General features: G+C 42.3%; 1 protein-coding gene and 1 pseudogene across 2 annotated transcripts in view; one reads left to right on the forward strand and one right to left on the reverse strand.

Annotated features, from left to right (window-relative positions):
* KCNH5 (potassium voltage-gated channel subfamily H member 5) overlaps window positions 1–13,030 on the forward strand; it is a 700,940-nt gene that overhangs the window by 71,045 nt on the left and 616,865 nt on the right. The window lies entirely within an intron of this gene.
* LOC306651725 (mitochondrial import receptor subunit TOM6 homolog) lies at window positions 12,254–12,786 on the reverse strand (annotated as a pseudogene). Its single transcript has one exon. The product of its transcript is annotated as a mitochondrial import receptor subunit TOM6 homolog (transcript).

Raw genomic sequence — 13,030 nt, forward strand, 5'->3', positions numbered from 1 at the left:
TGAGAGCCAAAGGTCACGAGGCATCGTGTGGGGTCAGCATCCCTCTTACTGGCAATTGGATAAGGAATTATCAGAGAGAGAAACCTCTGAAGATCCATAAACACTACAAGGACAGTTCAGCTCAATTATAGCCGGCAGGGGAGGGAGGGATGTGCTGGGGAGAATCATTTTAAAAGCACATCAATTTCGGAGGCTTTATTTTCATTAAGAAAGCATGCATTCTTTCATTCTTACTGTTGATTGAAATGTAGATATCCTAGCAAAAAAGTGCATGTGCCATACATGAACAGCTTACTGAATTTGCACTGATTTCTTTATAAAGATAAGAACAGGAAACCAGTGTGTGTAGAAGACAGGTTAGGAGAGACTGTGTTCTGTACGGTCACTATCTAGTGACCAGAGGCTGTAATGTGCCAGGATATCACTGATGGCCAGGTGTGGCTGCATCTCCCTGGAATCTTTTCCACTCCTAGAAAGACCATTAGGGATTTCCTTGGGTGTGACCCTCTGCAGGGATGCCCACAGCACCTGACATCCTGGCCAGTTTTGAGGTTGCACCCAGACACACCTGGCAATGCTAGAGAAGTCTTCAGACCCAAGTTATAAAAGAAATGGGACTAGGAACAAGTAAGAAATAAATGTTAAGAACTTCCTATGGTTTTTCCAAGAAACTCATGGTTTATTTCCATCCCATGATTCATTACTGATTCAAATAGGTGAAAAAGCCTAAAGGAAAGGCAGTGAATTATTCTAAATGCCAGATCATCTCACTGTCTTTCCTAAAGCCTTTCCATGACTACCTGATAGACAAGGAATAAAACCAGATTCTCCACCACAGTCTTCCTGGTGCCAAGTTACCTGGTGCTACTTAACTCCAGTTACCCTTACTCACCTGTCCTGATCCCGCTGGTCCCATCCTGTTTCTTGACCATGACCACTTACTGTTTCCTCTGCCCTAGGCATTTTGTGTGGTTGGCTTCTTCTCACCTTTCAATTTTTTTTTTTTTTTTCTTATATGCTGCCTCTTCAGTGCACAACTCTAACCTATCAAAAACAGAATCCCTTCTCCCAGATCAATCCCATCTCACTCTCTTGTTCATTGACTGAACAGCTAATCTCAATTTGAACTACATTTTATTTATTTGCCTATTTGCTCACTTGCCTCTTGGCTACCTCACCTTTCTAGAACGTCAACTCTTTAATGGCAAAGACTGTCTTCCTCACTCATGTCTGTAACCCAGCCCCTAAAATAATAATGCTTTGCACATGGTTGGTACTTAGTAAGCATTTACTTGCTTAGAATGCAAGAATAAGTGATATGCATAATAACATATACTAGGTTTAGGTATTTTCAGGGTGAGCCCAAGTCTTTCTCCTTTGGAAGCTCCCATGGGGCCTTGAAGATGTTAGATGCTCTACTTTCAAACCCCTGGAAATGGGGTTATTGAATTCTTTATTAGTTAACTATTGCTGCATAATAATTTACCACAAACTTGGCAACTTAAAACATCCATTTATTTTCTTATCATTTCTGTGGATTAGGAGTCTGGGCCTGGCTTAGCTAGGTCTGCTTCTTGGGACCTATCATGAAGCTTCAGTCAAGAAAGCCAAGGTTGTGGTCTACAAGGACTGACAGGAAGGCTCTGCTTCCAAGTTCTCATGAGGACAGAATTCAGTTCCTTGCAATTATAAGACGGAGGACCTCAGTTTCTGGCTGGCCATTAGCTGAATGCTACTCTCAGCTTTTAGCTGGTTACTGGCTGGAGGCTTTTCTCAGTTCCTTGCCAGTGGACCTCCCCAGCATGGCTGCCGGCTACATGAAGACAGCCAGGAGTCTGCTAGCAAGATGGACATTGCCATGTTATGTGCTGTAATCCCAGAAGCAGCAGATCATCGCCTTGATCATATTCTATTGTTAAAAACCGATCATTAAGTCCAGGCTGAAATCAAGGGGAGGGGATTACACAAGAGTGTGCATACAAGAAGTGGGGATCATTCATCTGTTCGAAGTCCAGAATCTCATCATCTAAATCAGGAACCTTACTCTCTGGGTGAACTTTCCCTGGCTCTATGAATTTTTGAAACTAGAGAAGCAAGTTATCACCCTGTTCCCCAGCAAGCAATTGTGGACTAGTTGTAGGATGAGAATGGTAGGTGATGGGAGGTACAAATGCATCCTGGGAATAATTCTTTTTGGTTCTTGGCTTTGTCCTCTGAGGTGGTGGTTCCACCCTCTGAATCATTCACCCCTTTTTATACCAGATAGCGCGCACATATAGTTTGGTATTCTTACCAACTTGCTTCCTGCAGGAGGAGCTGGGGACTCCACATGCCTCTTTTAGTTCGTAGTTATCTCTATTCCCTTCAGTCCAGGAGGGCAGTGTTTTTGCTGACATGACTTTCTTGAAAACCTTGTAGGTCTTCTGAGTATTTCACTGGGGCGCCCATCTCTCAACAAAAGTCATGCCTATGGATCTTTTTAAGATAGACCCTTTCTACCTTGGGCTCTTGCTGAGGTAGCTGAGGGACAAGGGTCCTAAGTTTCCCACTGTCCCTCTGATGTGATTAAGAAAATTGGTGAGGCACACCTTTAATGTCTTGAAAGGCTTCTTTGTGTGCCTGAGAATGATTCTGATCTTCTGCTCTGCCTTGAGATTTTAATGACAGGCTGCGCAGTCACACTGTTGGCTTTTTCTCTGTGCTAATAAGAAACCATTTCTTAATTCTAGTATCTTTTGCCATCTGGAAAGTTTAATAATTTTCAGTGATTAAGTCCTATTTTTTTTTTTTTTTGGTTGTTTAACATGTTTCTCTTGACTTATGTCTCCTCATATACTACAAGTAGTAAAGAGATTTCAGGGGTACCTTCTTCACTTTGCTTGTAGATCTCTTTCACTAAATGAAGTTCATTCCTTAATGTCTTGCCTTCTGTAAGACCTCAGGAGACAACTTTGCTAAGTTCCTGCTACTGCACAGCAAGTCTTTCCTTCTCCTTTCCAAAAACTTGTTCTTTATTTCCTTCTTGCTTCCCTCGGAGCCTTTACCAGCAGCATCCTCATAACCCCTTCTGTTAGCACTCTTTTTGAGCCAGTTTAGTTTTATTTTATTCTGTATAACTCAAAATTCTTGTCGCCTCTGCCCAATTTCACAGCCACTCTCACTTTAGGGGACATTTGTTACAACAGCACCGTGCTTCCATGTACCAAAGTTTCCATTGATAAGGCCTGTGCAGGTTGCTCGTGAAGCTGGAGTAAGGGAAGTTGACATTTGGGTCACTTTGATTCTCAGAGCATTGAATGAAAGCTTACTGTTCTCCCAACAGGGTGTCAGGTGTAAGAGAAGCTATTTGGTGGTAGTCATCTTTTGGGGCAAGGATGATGTTGATGTCCTGACCTTGTTATTCCATCACCTCCGACAGGTTTATTTTCCCTGCACATTTATATGCCTTTTGGGTTCAGTATCCCTGGTTCAGGATTTGGGAAGGATGAATTGAATTCCCTTGAAGCCAAGCCAGTGGATATAGATTCTGGGGCTTTTGGGAAGTATTAGCATCAAGGAAGACACAATTGGGTGAGAATGACTTAGGGGGAATCAGGAATGGGACATTTGGAGATGGGCTTGTGCTTAATGATTCCAATCCATCGAAAGATGTGGACTACCCAGCAGGCTCTTGGACCACAGCCCACACGTTTCCTCCAGCAGTCTGACCTTCCAGCAGGAGGAGCATTTCCTGTGATGACTGTCCCCTGGAGTGGCAGCCAGGGCACAAGAATCCTGACACATGATAAAGAAGCTTCAGGCTGGCAAACCCTCCTGGCAACACTATATAGCTTCTAAAAAGCGATGTTGTCAGTGGGTGCCATGGCCTGTGTCTACTCCTGGGGTTGTGTCCTGAAGAGCATGCTGCCTGGAGATCCCAGCCGGAGGCCTCCCACAGCTCAGGAGTGCTGCTTGGCATTCACGCTTGACCCCGGCTAATCTGGGATGTTTCTCTATAGCACATACCAAAATGACATACCCATAGGCATCCCAGTTCCCTGAGGATCATGCCTGTCAAACTTGGTATGTATCTCATGAGCTTAATTCAGCATGATGTCATGAATGCCATGGGCATGTCCTTATATCTTGGTGTCCTTGCATCTCGGTTGACTAAGTGAATCATTCTGTGTGGGAAATTGCTATTGCCTGAGCAACATCCATTCTTATTGAAGTTTCTGTTTCATTCAGGTCAATATATTTCTTAGTTCTAGCCAAGATCCTGGCCTCCACTGTTATGTGAATGCAGTAAGGATTCACACTTACTGCTCATTTCTTAGAGAGGTTCTTTCAATCATGGTGTCCTTTCCTGAAAGCCTTTGTCTAACTTTCTAATCAACTAAATTAAAATCTGTTATTGGTTTTCCTTTTTGGGGTGAATAGGAAAGAGGAATCTCAGGGACAAAGTATATGGGTAACAGTATTTTTAGGTGATGTGAGAAATAGGCAGTCTTGAAGTATCAGGTTAAGTAGAAAATTCAAATTCTTTAAAGGAAGATTCAATGGCCACTTATTATTTTAGTAACCCTATAAGAGTTGGTTTGCATTCAGGTAGAATGGCATCATTATTTCTGATCATCCAGCCTGGATGTAGTTTAGCAGAGGCAAGCTTACTGTTTGTCTCTGCCCATCTCCTCTGTGAGCAGCTGCACTCTCCTCTCTTCTCCTTGAGTGTTGTGAGTTGAATGTTGGTCCCCCAAGAGATGTGACCACAAAGAACCTGTAAACATGAACTTGTTTGGAATGGGTTACTGCAGATGTGCTGAAATTAATGATCTGGAGATCATTCTGGTTTTAGGGTGGGCTTAAACCCATGAAAGTTGCCCTTGTAAGAGAAAGACAGAGGTGGAAACAGAGAGGAGAAGGTGAGGTGAGGACAGAGACAAAGAATGGAGTTGTGACGCTCTAAGCCAAGAATACCAAGGATTGCCAACCACTCTCAGAAGCTAAGAGAAGGACAAAATGGATGGTTTCCCATGGGCTGCAGAAGAAAGCAACCTGGTGCACACCTTGGTTTTGGATTTCTAACCCCCAGAACCCTGAAAGGATAAATTATGATTGTGGTAATTCATAGTGACAGTTGTAGGAAAGGAATATGGCACATTGCAGAGATGTTAGTATTTGCAGTGTTATTTGGTGTGATGGGATAATATTTTTTCCCTTCAAGAAAAAGTACTGGATATGAGATATTATTTGGAGCTGGCATCAGGGGCCCAGAGTGGCTGTTACAAGGTCTTTGAAACCAAAGGATGCCAAGACAGGGGCTGAAGGCTGCTTTGGCCCAATAATATCAGGCAATTGCTTGAAAGATGACCAGAGGAGTATGCTTCTCTGAGTAGAGACCAGTTCATGCTGCTGGGACAAGATTTTTTTATCCTTAGATAATTTCGAGGGAACATGATCACAACCATTGTTGGTGGGGAGACTGAATTGGAAACTACCATTTTCCTCTCACTTGGAGAGTTGGAATACATACTTTTCCCCCTTAGGGATCATAAAAAAAATTTGTGCCAGTAATGCTAGTCATAAAAGAGTTACCCAGGCCCATTATAAATATATTTGTTTTAAGACTCATTGATCTAATGCTGTGGCAGAGTTCCTCCTAGCCCCAAATTGCTATAACTTTATGAGATAAAAGTTAGGAGTTAGATTATTATTAATTACTACTACTACTACTACTACTACTACTATTACTACTACTACTATTGCACTGGAGATTGAACCAGGACTTGGTGCATATTAAGCAAGTGCTCTGCCCCTGAGCTACATCCCTAGTCCTGGATTATTTGATATTTTATCATCCAGAGTTCTCTGCAAATACTGACACATCCTGATCCTTTCAGGGAAAAATATTTGGAAATAGTGTTAATGTTAATAAAGAAGAGAAGAAAAAAATGACTGATCTTAATTCCTGGTCGGCCATGCTGGAGAGTCTATGAACTTTCCTAATGATATCAGTAGAACTTGTGGAAGGGCCAGAAAATCTGAGTTCTAGCCAGGGACAAGCTCATAGATGTATTGTCTTCACTGAACTAGAACAGTTATTAGAAGCAGAGGAAAGAGATTGCCTGGAGACTGGGTTCCAGTTGCAGCTGTGATACTGATTTGGTACCATTTATTAGATTTTTCAATTGTCCAATAGAGAACTCCATTTTCCCTTGGAAAAATCCAGATCTCATCTCCTACCCATTTCCTAGGCTTTCGGATTCCTTCATCATGCTGTAATGGAGGTTCTGCTGGGAGCTTGGATGTCCACTGGAGAAGGTACAAGCAGAGCAGCTCAGTGACAGGTGGTGATGGTCCAGACCTGTCCAGTATGGTGGTGACCTGAACTGTCCAGGGCCAATAGTGTCATCTGGAGCAGATCAGTCTGGCTTTGTTAACGACAGCCTATTCTCCAGCTTTCCCCCTCATTTCTCTGAAGTCTGGCAACGCTGGTTTCTGTTGTTTAATACAGCTGTGTAATTTTGTGTAAACAATATGATAAAATTAAGCTTCTTAGAGTTTTAGAATGAAAGACTGGAAGCTAAAGGATTCAAGGGGCTGATTGTGGGGTTTGAATACTAGCATGCTCACACTTTTTCCTGATCAGGAGGTGAAAGACAAGGTTTAAAAGCAGTTGTATGTTATTCATTGCAGTGTGCTTTCTGGTAGCAGAAGATTAAAGACAAGGAAGCAATAGGGAACAGATGGAATATACTGAGGTTGACATGTAATGAGTTTATTATTGTTCCTTTGAAATGAACTAGTAGCTCCATGCTTTATAAAATTCTCAAGGGTTAATTTCCACTATGGTAAATATTGACAGAAAACTCTTGGGGGTCCTCAAAAACTCTTGGAGTTCCTCAATAATTTTAAGAAAGAATAATGGGATCCTGTGACCAAAGACTTGAGAACCAGTGACTTCACCAAAACTTGTATTCATTCATGTGCGCATGCAGGATTTCTCTTCTACTGAATAAGTTCATGTGATAAAGTCTTTAATTTAAAAATTCTCAGTTGAAGTGAAGCCTAAGCTAATATTTATATAGGACAACGAACGATCGAAACATTTAAAGTTGTAAATATCACCTTTAATAGTATAATATTCCCTTTTCCTATAAAATGGGGTTAATATCACCAAACTCCTGGGGTTACTGGGAAGAGATGGCATATGTAAAACACATGGCTACACTTGTCACTCAATGGCTTTGATTATTATTTTTCAAGTATATCTGTATATACTCTTGAACATGTTGGCTTAGCTGGGGTTCTATTCCTCTCTGGTGACTTTGCTACCACATACCCGTGTGGTTGTGTAGTCCTGAAGTTTTTCTCCTCTTCATAGAATAAAAATTTCACATAGGAAGTATTTTTAGACATTTTTCTTCATGCCCCATGAGGAGAGTGAGTCCAACTTGCAATTCCAAAGTAACAACTGTTGTCGCTTTTTGAAAAAGAAAAGGTAAAGAAGTCTGTTGCAGAATATTTCTTAGGGAGGGTTATATTATCTTGGAACCTCAGTGAATTTGAGTGACATGTTCCTAATGGGACATTATGGAAGTCTTTTAGTGTATTGAGAAATCCCTACTCACAACCTTTCTTTTTTCCTTTACTTGGCACATGATTCCTAAAAACCATACTATTACTACTATTTTCTGTTCTTTTCAGATTCATCTATGGCCTCATTCAAAAATCTTTGATGTCTGAGATTTCAGAACAGACTGTGGCTCATTATTGTGACTAGAAACCAGATCATGATATTTGTGTTTGGCTTAACTACCAGGAAGAAAAGTGCAGAAAGATGAGCCACATGTCTTTTCCTTTGATCAAATGTCATGATTATGAATAATAGAAATCCTGGTTTTGCTGAAGAGTTGACCAAACCGCATAGAGTTACTATGTTAACTCTGAAATAAGTAAACATGTCTCTCTGCTGTCTGTGATTTCTTGACACAGAGGCATTTTTTCAAAGTTCAGTGTTTTAATGCTGACATTTAATTGACAGCTTAGAAACATGAATTGGTAGAAGAGAAATTTTGGGAATGGCTGAAGAATGTGCCATTAACATGGAATATCCTTAAGGAGACTTTCCCAGGATTTGATCATGGAAGAAATAGGATGAAATCACCCCCCACCCCCAAGAGAGTCTTCTAGAGAAAAACTGAATAATAGACTTGGGAGAAACTTACCTAAAAGTCAACTTTTCCATATCATCTTATTCTCTTAAATTGACTTTGTTCAAACACTGGTTGGGTTTATTGTAGCAGGATTATTGGGGGTGTCTTCCTTTTCTGTCTTCTTACTTTTACCTACTGATATTTGCCTATTTCTTTAACATTAATACCAAAAGGATGAAGACAACACGGAAGTAATTCGCAGCAAGATGGGAGTCAGACGTTACAATTAGCTTGACTTTTCTCAGTTATAAAACGGGAACGTTAATATTCCCTACTCCATAGGATCATCCTGAGGATTAAAACAGACAATATGTGTAAAATGTTCAGCATGGTGCCTGGTACAAAGTAAGACTAACAAATATGAATTGCAAACCATTGCATGTGAATTTGTTTTGTTGACTGGGGTTGCATAATTGACTGAAACGAGGCTTAGATTTTATGTTTCCATCCATCTCTCCTGAATTTGCTTGACAGGGATTTTCTCATGAACCAACCCCCAATGATTGTGCTTCTGAACCTTCTAACAGAAAGACATGAATATTTCAGTTTTAATGAGTTAAATACTCCCTCCCACGTCACGGCAGAGGAGTGTGATGTGAAGCTGCAGGTGAGGAGTTCCTTTCTGTTGGTCTTATCGTATCCAATGAGATGGGGCTGCAAGTAGCAGGGACCAGTGGCTTACAAACAAGAGAGTTTATAAATTCAGGCATCTGAGAACTGGTTAAGTTGGTGCATCGGTGAGACCCAGGGACTTCTTACCACTCCACTGTCCTTATCACACCGACTTTCATCCATAGGCTTGTCCCCTCCTGCGTGCAAATGACTGCCACAGCTCCTGGCCTCGTGCCCTCATCATACTGAATCACGAAGGAAGACAACCTAAAGTTCTCTTCATCAGAGAGGAAATGCTTTTCTAGAAGTCTCCCAGGAGACATCCCTGTCTTTACTTGAATTCTCCATATGAAGAGCATGAGTTAAAGTTCTAGATTTTAAAGGACGAAGCAATGGAGACAATGAAGAACCCAAATAGGTAACAAAGGTTAATACTAATGGTGAATTTTACCTCATTGTGACCCTGGTACATAGGGCTTTCTGTGTCTGTGCATGCTTGCATGTGTACCGGTGGTAGTGTGTGAATTCATTCGTTCATTTCATTCATTTCATTCATTTATACATAAAGTCAATAATATTGAGCATCTACTATGCTGAGTGCTGGGGATTCAAGGATGAATGTGACGTATCCCTTGCTGCAAGGACCCTGTGGCCTGTCAGCCCTCTCCTGTCCTTTACTGCCTCTCTGTCTAGTTCACACCCCTGTCTCATTCCCTCCCCACTTTGAGGGCAATGGTGTTCTCGGCCCTCTAGGGTCCAGCTGACCTGAAGACCGTCTAGTCTGGGCTCAGTGGGACGCTCTTCTTTCTGCACTCTTGCTGACCTGGGCCACTGATAGCTGCAGAATAGTCTTGCAGACCTGGGAAGCAGCCTCTCTGCAGAAGTATAGCTTCAGGCTCACCTGGGTCCTTTTGCAGTTTGGCTGTCTAAGTTCGGCTCAAGCCCTCGGGGTCCTCGGTGAGTTCATTTTCTGTGAACTCCTAGTACAAGTCCATCCTCTCTCTGACTTTCTTTCCAATTCAGAGAAAAAAAAAAAAAAATGATAGCATGAAATGAATACTTCCTAAACTTCCGTTGGTCCCTGTCTGGGAAATCCACCTGCCCTTTTATTGGACTCTATTTTGGTACCACTCACGGACCTTCAATAAGGAGCAGCATGAGACACAGCCTAAGCGCCTAAGCTTTTTTTCTTCTTCTTTTGCTACTAGAGACTGACCCCAGGGTGCTCTGCCACTAAGATACATCCTAAGTCCTTTTTATTTTGAGACCAGGTCTCACCAGATTTTGATCTTATTTATTTATTTTGATTGATACATAGTCACTATACATATTTATGGGGTCTGATGTGGCGTTTCATTACATGTATGCAATGCACATGATCAGATGTGGCAAACGGCATACCCATCACCTCAAACATTTCTCATTTTTTTGTGTTCATAACCTTCAAAGTCCACTTACTCATCCTTTTGAAATATACAATTGATTGTTGTCTGCCATAGTTTTCTTACTGTGCCATAAACACTAAGATATTCCTCCTATTCAACTGCATCCCCTGCACCCAGTAACCATCCTTATCCATCTCTTCTCCCCCAATTCCCTTCCCAGACTCTGGGAAACATTGTTCTGTAGAAAACCAGATTTCTGTTCTGAAATAAGAGCAAGAGGGGCAGTGACAAGAGGTGTGTTCTTAGATCAAAATTTTGGAATCATGGCGGAATAATATTCCATTGTACATATATGCCACAGTTTCTTTATCCATTCATCAACTGAAGGGCATCTAGGTTGGTTCCACAATCTGGCTATAGTGAATTGAGCAGCTATGAACATTGATGTGGCTGTATCTCTGTAGTATGCTGATTTTAAGTCCTTTGGGTATAGGCCATAAAATTATGGCATTTGCAGGCAAATGGATGAAATTGGAAGATATCATGCTAAGTGAGATAAGCCAATCTCAAGAAACTAAAGGACGAATGATCTTGCTGATAAGCAGATGAGGACATATAAGGGAGGGTAGGAGGGGTTAGCGTTAGGATTAGGGTTAGGTTTAGGATTAGGGATAAGGAGGGTGGTAAGAATGAAGGAAGGAAGGACTGTATAGAGGGAAAAGAGGGGTGGGAGGGGTGGGGAGGAAGGGAAAAAATAACAGAATGAATCAAACAACATTGCCCTATGTAAATTTATGATTTTTAATTAAAATAAAAAAAATTCTGAAATCATGTGCTAAGGCTTGTAATTTCTTGAATTTGAAGCATGTTAGACTTGCTATTTTTCTGCCTCTTCAAGAAATTATAGAACAATGATTGTATATCATTGTTTAGTCAGCATGTATTAAGCATGTAAATATTCTTGGTTGTACATTTGAACCTGAGGAAACTAAATCAAATGAAGTTTGGTCTCTACCTTCATGTGAATTATGTCTAATGTGCAGGGAAATACATGGACTGGAAAATGAGGTGTCGGGTGATGGAACAGTGGGACCCTACGAAGGTAAGCACTTGGGCCAGGGTTAGCTGAGTGCTAAGCTCTGGGGCTCCTCATCCCACTTCTTGCCCTTTTTCTTCACTGCATATCTTCCCTGGGAGATCTTATTCATCCCCAAGGGCTCCTGAGTGTCCAGATGCAAGGGACAAGGTCGTCTTCTCACCCCGACTTCTCTGTGGGCTGCAAAACTGAGTGGTCCCATGAAGAGGCGTGTCTGTTCCCTTGCCTGGCAGGTATCTCAAAGTGAGCACAAAGTCAGCCCAACTATCCTCAAACCAGGTTCCCCCAGGTTCCCTGCTAGCTGGCAGTGACAGATGGGCTGCCTGAGATGTCTGCTCCTTCTTCCTCCTTTATCACTAGGTCCTGCTGAGTCCACCTCCCCGTTAGATTTCAGTTGCTCCCTCCCCGCTTACCCACACTCCCCTTGTCAGAGTCCATTCTCTCAGAATTTCTCCCTTCATTAGCTGGATGGTCTCATGTCGGGTCATGGAGTCTCTTTCGGCATTCGCGCCCTCCGTCACCTGCCACACACACTTCAGCCCTCTGGGTCGAAGGGATCTATTTACATCTCTCATGTGATCATTTTACTTCTCTGAGTAAAATCCTCTAGTGTGTTCCCAGTGGATCCTTGCCCTTGCTTGCCTTGGGGTGTACCCTCCATCTCATGTCACGTTGCCCAATGCCAGAATGGCTTTCCAGTTTTTTCTCACTTCTAAGTCTGCCCGGATGCCTCTTTCATTCCTCTGTGCTCGCTCTTTCTTTCTTTCTTTCTTTCTTCCTTCCTTCCTTCCTTCCTTCCTTCCTTCCTTCCTTCCTTCCTTTCTTTCTTTCTTTCTTTCTTTCTTTCTTTCTTTCTTCCTTCCTTCCTTCCTTCCTTCCTTCCTTCCTTCCTTCCTTTCTTCCTTCCTTCCTTCCTTCTTTCCTTCCTTTCTCTCTCTCTCTCTCTCTCTCTCTCTCTCTCTCTCTTTCTTTCTTTATCTTTATGTGTGGTCTTTATTTCAAATATTTCTTATAACACCATTATTATTCCTTGGAACAAGAACAAAGATCACCTAAGCAGAAACTTAGGAACGATGTACAGAACTTTACAGAACAGAGGCAATTGGGCAGAATATGAATGTTGACCAGTGACTGGAATTCAGCTGGGGAAGGGGAAGGTGCCCTCTGAATCCAACTTCAGCTGCCATCAGGGAATACCTTGTGCCAGTCACAGATTTTGGCTGTTTTTGGAAGGTTTGGGTGCAGCACAGGAATTCCATTTGTGTACTTGGTTAAACCCCTGGCTGAGATGCCGTTAGGTCAATGTCATTCAAGTATTGAGCCAGCCAGACTTCCGCTGCAAAGAGTCCCCAAATTCAGGATCAAGTTCCTCTGGAAATCATTCCTATCCATGGCAAAGCGGTAGACGCCCCCGAAGCCAGTCTCCTATGTTTTCTGGAATTTTGGGGGCTTCATTTGTCAAGCTGGTAGCGCTCACCGGAACCCCACTGGAAGCCATTAGTACTTTCGATCCCTCCTCTGTACACTTGCATGCCAAGTTCTTCACTTGCTCAGAACACATTACTTCTCTCCCTCCCCCGACTAGGTTAGTGCCTCTCCAAACCCACAGTCGCCTGTGCGCATCTCTCTCGTGGTGTTTATCACCGTTGTAATTCCTGACTTATCTGTTCCTTAGACTAAGAGCTCCTCAAAGGCAGGGACTGTCCCAATGACAGTAGTGCCCAGTAGATGACCTCACGGTG

This window comes from Sciurus vulgaris (assembly GCF_902686455.1).
Source record: "Sciurus vulgaris genome assembly, chromosome: 2".
Lineage (NCBI taxonomy): Eukaryota > Metazoa > Chordata > Mammalia > Rodentia > Sciuridae > Sciurus > Sciurus vulgaris.